Raw genomic sequence first — 7,391 nt, forward strand, 5'->3', positions numbered from 1 at the left:
AGAGCCCTGTGGGTAGAAAGAGTCTCATCTGGCTGTTTTTTAAAGGGCAAGAGTCATCACTGTGAAGGAGGGATTTTTCCATTTCCAGGAGCCTTTCACATCATTGTAGTGAACCGCTGCATAAGTTACCACTTCTGTATTTTCATGATTACCAATATTTCTTTCTATTACTTGTATTTTGAAGTCTTGTAAGATGTTCTTGTCCAAAATTAATAAAATCTTTATTTGAGAAGATGAAAAGGGAACTTCTGGGTGTTTTTATCGCTTGCACTGGTATAATATTAGAGTGCTGTGAAGTAGGGAAGGACTGTCTCCCCTTTTTACTGATGGAAACAGGGGCAAGGAGAGACTAAATGCTGAAATTAGACTATGTACTCCAAGCACCTGCCTTGCATGTCACAAGCATGTTTAATACATGGTGGTCTCACTATGAGGGAATTGAATCCAAATCTTCACAGCATCCAGGCAACCTCTTTGTCGTTGATCAGACTCAACCTTCCTTAAAACATCAAAGGTGAGAGCCAGGCAGGTATGGGGTAAATACCTCTAATCTGTGTACAGCAGTTGTAATAGAGAGAGGTTTGGCTGTGTCAGGCTGGCCTGACCATGGGAGGCTCTCATGCGGGAGGCATCCAAGCCCTGTGGTGCTTCCATTTACATCCCCAGGATGGCATTAGCACAACCAGGAGACACACACTCCAGGTAACAGGAAAAGCCCAAGAGTGATCCTGAAACTTTCAAATAGCAGCTGATTTTATTTACCCCTGGTTGCCAGGAGATGGAGTCATGCAACATGAAGTATAGATGCAGACAACATTTTGCTTTGTAGACAGGATCTTTAGTTGAGATATTCAGGAAATCTTCTCCCAGAGCTTACAGAGAAGAAATCTGGCAATGCTGCACACTTGGAAGAGGCATGGAGGGGGAGAAGGCTAAATGTGGGCACTCTCTTGTGAGGACAGGGCTGTGGACAAGCCAGTTTCCCATCTGCAGCAAGTTAGAATAGAGGCTAATAAAGATACCATTGGATACAGCTCACGTGGTGGATATTTGTATGGTAACAGCTCTTAGGTGTTACTGAACTAGATTTGAAGCAAAGTCTCTGAGGTGAAACCTGGATTTAGATCCACCAGAGACCAAAACACTGTACACGTTGCATAAAGAACAGGAAAAAAAGCACTAATACCAGACCCAGATCAATCTCTTTAGCTCTGCCACATCAGATACAGAAAATACCCATACAGTAGCAGGCTATGCATTGCTGGGCATCTCCACAACTTGCCTGAGACTCTGCTGACAGAAGTGGTTGTGCTCTGGTGGAGCTTCATGCATGACTGCAAAATTTTGACCAACCATCTCCTCCAGTGCAGTCTGAAGACAAGGGATCCTGGAGCACCTGAAGGCCTGGGGCTTGGAGTGACCCTGCAAGGCCACCTTCTCTGCTCCTCACACAAGAGCATTTGGGGGTAGTAAAGAACTAAGGTATAAATGGTGGTTACTTCAGGGAGCATTGCCTGGGTTTCATAAAGCAGGGTCAAGGTTTAGAAACAGCACCAGATCCTACACAGCTGATGAACAGCCAAAGCACCAGGAGCAGAGATGCTTTTTTCACTGCTGATGCTTGCTCGAAGGGGATTTCCTTCTGCTCCTGACCCAGATGTTGGTACAGTGAACAAGGCTCTGCTCAATCTAGCTTGGGTTACTGCAGCACACCCCAAGGGCATCCAGAAATAGCAATGCCGTGTGATCTCCAGTAACTTTCCAGTTATCTCTGTGTGTAATTCAGGCTGTTAATTTTGACATATATTAGCTGTAGTTAGTTCAAACCTCATTACCTCACCTCCCCCTTGCTGTGATGACTTGGCCGTTGGGGCTCTGGGAGGAGATCAGACCATCACTTCCCAGATATGACCTGCTCAGGGCTTGTGGCAGGTTGCTGCCAGGATAAATGCCTTTGCTCCCGAACTTTGCTCCTTTCTGTCTGCAATGGCCAAAGCTGCTGACCTCTGACACCTGTCAGGCCCCCATTGAAAATGCTGTGGCCAAGGGGGAGGTCAAGGAAGAGCCAAGGGTGGAAACTGCTCTAAACACACATACTCCTACAGCAACAGATATTATTGCTCATGAATTAAACATCAAATAAATATAATTCTTAATTCATAGCTATTTCCAAGAGATCTTAGAACAATCTGTAAAAATAAAAATTCTGTACAACGCCTAGAATTTGTGCCTGAGCCTTGGACTGCTGTAGTCATGCCTTTTTGGCTTTCACTGCTATGTTGCTGCACCACTTTGTAAGTGCCTTGTCTGTTTTGCATTCTGAGCTATGTCACGTTGTCTCATAAATCATAACTGATATCCAGAATATGAGACTTTTTCATTATGACAGAATAACTCTAATTGTCTGAAAATGCCATTATTAAAAAACTTTGGGTTTAATCCTATGATTTAAGTCAATAAGAGTTTAGAGCTGTATTTGCAAAGGTCTAGAGGCATGTATGGACAGTGAGAATGACAAAGATGCTGCAGCATGTCAGACATTGAGCGCATGTGGAGAGCAATGGAAGGCAGGCACCTAACCACTTACGGCTCTTTGTAAGAGGCTTTTAGTGGTGAACTTCTACCAGAGTTAGGCTATGAGAGAATTTAACGACCTACAGTACTGTTGCAGCATTTTTTGTGGGGCAGAACAGGCAACAGAAAGGGGAGTAATCTAAATCTGTTCAGAACTTCTCTCAAGTCACTGTTTATTGCACCGAGAGCCGGTTTTGTGAGAGGCTACGAGTGCCTCTGAAGCCAGTCAGCCCAGCTCTGCAGTGTCCCCAGGCCACTGTGGCACTTTCTGTGATGTGAAGGAGAGATGCCTGATGACACCCCACAGTGGCAGATAGCAGTTCTGGAGCCAAAACCCTCCTCAGCTTTGAGGAGGGAAATGATCACATTTTACCCAGAGAGAGTGAAAGAAAAGGCACCAAATCAGTGGATGGGGGAGCGTGATCCCCTTGGCCTTCTTCAAATGCCATACTTCTCTAAATAAACTGAAAATCTGCATATTCCCTTAGCAGAAAATGTCGTTCCTTGAATATTTCATGAAGATGATGGATTTGATTGGAAACCAGCGGCAGTGTGGTTACCAGCTGCCTGATAGTACTGGAACAGTTATGCAAGGGACATAACTACCCCAGAGCTGCCAATTTGGGTCAGGATTCTCTGGGGGTGTTACACTATGCACTCTGCACTTCCACGGTCTCTGTCCCTCCAGAAGAGAGCCTGCTAGGTTGTCCACGTGGGCTTGTGTAACTTCTGATTTTTTCCTTCCTCTTTTGTTCTTCCTGAAAGATTGTTTGGTCTCCAGATATGTCTTTTACAAAACACATGTCCGAGGGCTTGGTAAAGCTGCCAATGTTACACACCTCATTGCTCAGTCAGAAAGATTTCAGAAATACTAAATTTGCAATCTCTGCTTCTAGACAAGCATTTATTCTCTTTTGCTGCAAGACCTGATTACTTTGGGGAAGAATTTTTTCAGCTGCAGATTTTATTGGCTATGACTTCTATTTTCAGCTATTAGAAAGTATCTGAACAATCTGTTTGTTAGCTCCTTGTCCTTCAAGAGGGATGGAATAATGACAGCATTGGCTGCTGCTAGCTTTGTTCCATAAAAGTGATTTTTTGTGGTTGCTAATCAAAAAAGCCCTTATTCTCTCCAAACTAGAGATGGGACTGAATGATCCTGGGACAAAGGCATGGATCCAAACTGGATTTTTCCTTTTCAATATGGGCTTAATCTATGATTAATCACTCTTTCTTTTGGTGGAATATACCTGCTTCTGTAAGTGAGCTTTTTCACCTCTCAGAGGGAACTAAAAAGCAGAGTATTTTATTATGCCTTGGATCACTGATGAGGAAAGGCTCATTCGTACAATTCAATGAGCAAGTCCTTTGGTCTGTTTCTTGTTATAGACAAATTATAGGGTTATATGTAATCTCCAACACAAAGCATTCAGATGTTATGTAAAATCAATACAACGCTTTCTGAAAAGAAATATACATTTTAACGCCTTTATTATTTCTTTTGTGACCAAAAAGGGGAAAAGATCCATGCACTGTAAAATAGAAGGAACCCATTCAAGGGTTGTTACTTATTGTTCTATTGCTGTTATTGCAGGGAAAATAGTAGTAATTTTAAAAAATCATTTCTGCATGATCTGCTGTCATGTGAGCTGATAAGAAAATGTTCTCTGTGTATGTGCGACACATAAGGAATATTTACTGCCCAGATGGTCTCTTTAGGGCCCTTGCAACAGAATTCCTATGGTAGCAAGCTGTGAAGTAAAAGAATTGAGAGAGTTATCTGATTGCTGTAAAACTGTGACGTTTACATCCTGCTTGTGTATAAAACAAGCATAAGAAGGATAGAAAAGGCATTTAGCAGTGTTCCACCTATATGGGAATCCTGGATATCCTATGCTATGGTTGAGCTCTGCTGATTTACGTCTGCAGGACTGCCCCAGGGTTTTGTACAAACATTTGCTGTGACATATGACACAGAGCCCAGGAATGTGCACCAGAGGGTATTGCTGAAGCAGGAGGCGCTTCATCACAACGGGATTAAGGGATATGAGGGACTTGTGTCATTCCATTACCAGGAGAAATTAGGTCTTTGATGCTGCAGCGGTACATTTCATTCCACATCTGAGTCATCCCAGCATGTCTAGAGGCAGCGGGATTTCCGCTTATCTAATCCTCTGGCAGTATTCTCAGTATAGCACGTGATATCTCCTGCACTGGGCCGGCTCCTCGGGTTTATTGCATTCAACGCTTCCTTAATATCAAAATGCATCGGTAGGCCTATTGCAGCCAGCATGACTTCAGCTACCACTCAGCACATACTTGTGTTCCTGAACAAATCACCTTAAATGAGAAGATGCCTGTTTGGTTTTGACTGTGCTGTAAAACTATTGTTGCATCTTTCCAAAGACTCAATATATTGTTTTCTATTGTTCATGTGGAATACTAAAAGCTGTGTGAAGGAGCAGTCTCCATGCCAGGGGATCACTTCCACATTGCCTAGCATGGCTTCTGTTCGCTGAAAGGCAGGTGTCACTTTGCTCACATCTGTGGGTTTGTGTGTGTATGCTGTGTACGTGCACACACACTTCTTTTTCCTTTGTTCTCATAATAATAATTTATTCTCAGTATCTCAGCCAGTAAGAAAAATAAAACACTTAGAAGACAAATGAGGAACAGAAGGGTTTTGCAATCAGTTGTGTAATGAGAAAGCAAAGCCTAATTTCCTCTACAAAGAGTTATAGCTCTGTATTTAATTCCTGACTGTTATGTTTTTAAGGATGGTATTCACAGTTGGCTTGGGTAGGAGCAGCACGTCCCTAGGCTATTAAAGCTTAGAGCATTAAACTCCCCACTGTTGATCCGAACTGCATTTGAGGATGGAGTTCCAGACACAGGGCTAAACCTTGGTCATTTGATCAAATGCAATTTGATCATATTTCTAAGCAATATGCCCACATTCCCTCTGTCCTATGAATGCTAGCAAATTCTAATGTATGCAGAAAGAGTGAAAAAATCTGGATGTTGCACATTCAAGGAGCTCGGCTTGAGATAAACAGTCTTTTTGAGCTGCAGAGTATCTACAACTATCAGTTGTTTGAAATGTCTTAAGAATTTCAGGTTTGGTACCCCAAATTGATTGACATTATTTAAATTTTTCTGCCTTAATGTTGTGTTGTTTGCAAACAAAGACTGCATTTTCATACCTGCCTTCTTCAGCTTCATCCATCAATACAAATGTTGATTTTAAGAATTAATTTGCCTGTGGAATTCAGTAGGAAAAGGAGCAATCTTAGCAAAAATCCCCAATCAAACAAAAAAAGACATGTTTTCAATAGCTGATATGCACCACTAAATAGTCAATTGATTGATTCAGGTCATTAAGCACAAGGACAAATGTTCAAATTATCCAAATTAAAAATTAGTCATTTTAATACAAAACCTCCTGGGTGGCAAGTTCTCAAACTAGCATGTGATCTTGGTGAATACTACCTACATCAAATGCCATATCCATTCTGTAGTGGTTCCACAGACGCATGTTATTGCCCTCAGATAGCAACAAGGACAAATTTAACTTTAGCAGTTCAGGCTGAGGGCAACAGTTCCCCTCCTGAGCTTAGTCTCTAGTGATGGTTCAGCAGAGAAGTCATAAAGAATAGCAAAACAGCGATTAAAATATCAATAAACTGTACCTTGAAAGATTGCCATGGGGTGAGTGAGCACGGACTATCCTCGTTTTACAAATGGGAGAATCCAGGCAGAAAGGTAGGAACTTGGGAATGATCACACAGCAAGTGTCCAGGCAGGGCTGGAAAGAAAGGCCCGAGCTGTGTGCTCCTCTCCACCACAGCAGCGATCCCTCAAACACGGCCCATGAGCTCCTACCTGTGGCCTGGGAAGCCTCGAAATACAGCTCACAACCAGACGTAAAATAAGCCATCCTTAACAGAACTAGCTCGTTATTGAGGCCAAGGCAGCTAGCGTCTCATTACAGCAGTGCCTTGTTGTGAGTTGCTGTGCAGTCCCTAGCCTGAGAGGTAACCAAAAAATTGCCTGAATGACCAAAACACTGGGAGTTCTGGCATGGCGGCATGTATTGTAAAGGCACACAGAGGACTTCCCAAAGATATTTTATGTTGTTTTGCAGTGATGAGCAGATCAAAACTATGGTTCTTGTTCTACAACTCTCTGCTAAATATGCACAGTATTTAATTTTCCTTTAATTTCTGAAATGTTGCATGGATGCCAAACTAATCAAGAGCTGTAATAGAAAATCAAGAGGCTATAGGATAAATCTCATTATCACAGAATGTTTAGTTACTGCAGTCCATTCTTTCTATATTAAGTATTGTTGCAATATTAATTAATGATGGTTAAAAATCATCAAAAATGCTGAGACAACAGCCGGTGTTAACCACAGGATTAATACGTTAAGTGGGATGAAGAGGGAGATGCATTTACATTGGTTGATTTTACACAAATATAGGATTGCATAACTGCATAGCATTTTTTGTATGGCATGCAAAGTTTTGAGGGGCAGCAGCTAGATCGTGTGCTTTACAACGTGCTCAACAAGGTCATCCATGAAAAAGTGGTTTTAAGTGACCAAAAATAAAAGGGCAGAGAATTCTCAAGTGAGATCATCAGGTATTCTGGTTGCCTACACATATGTAAAATTTGTAGTGACCTTAGCAGCAGTTACATAAGCATATGGAGAGAAAAACAAACTCGTATCAAATGCTGTAACACATATGGTCTCCTGACAGGATGTTCCAAGCCATGCAGTGATTTTACAGTCCATATGCATCGTACAGCAGTTC

Source organism: Athene noctua, chromosome 6 (assembly GCF_965140245.1).
Source record: "Athene noctua chromosome 6, bAthNoc1.hap1.1, whole genome shotgun sequence".
Lineage (NCBI taxonomy): Eukaryota > Metazoa > Chordata > Aves > Strigiformes > Strigidae > Athene > Athene noctua.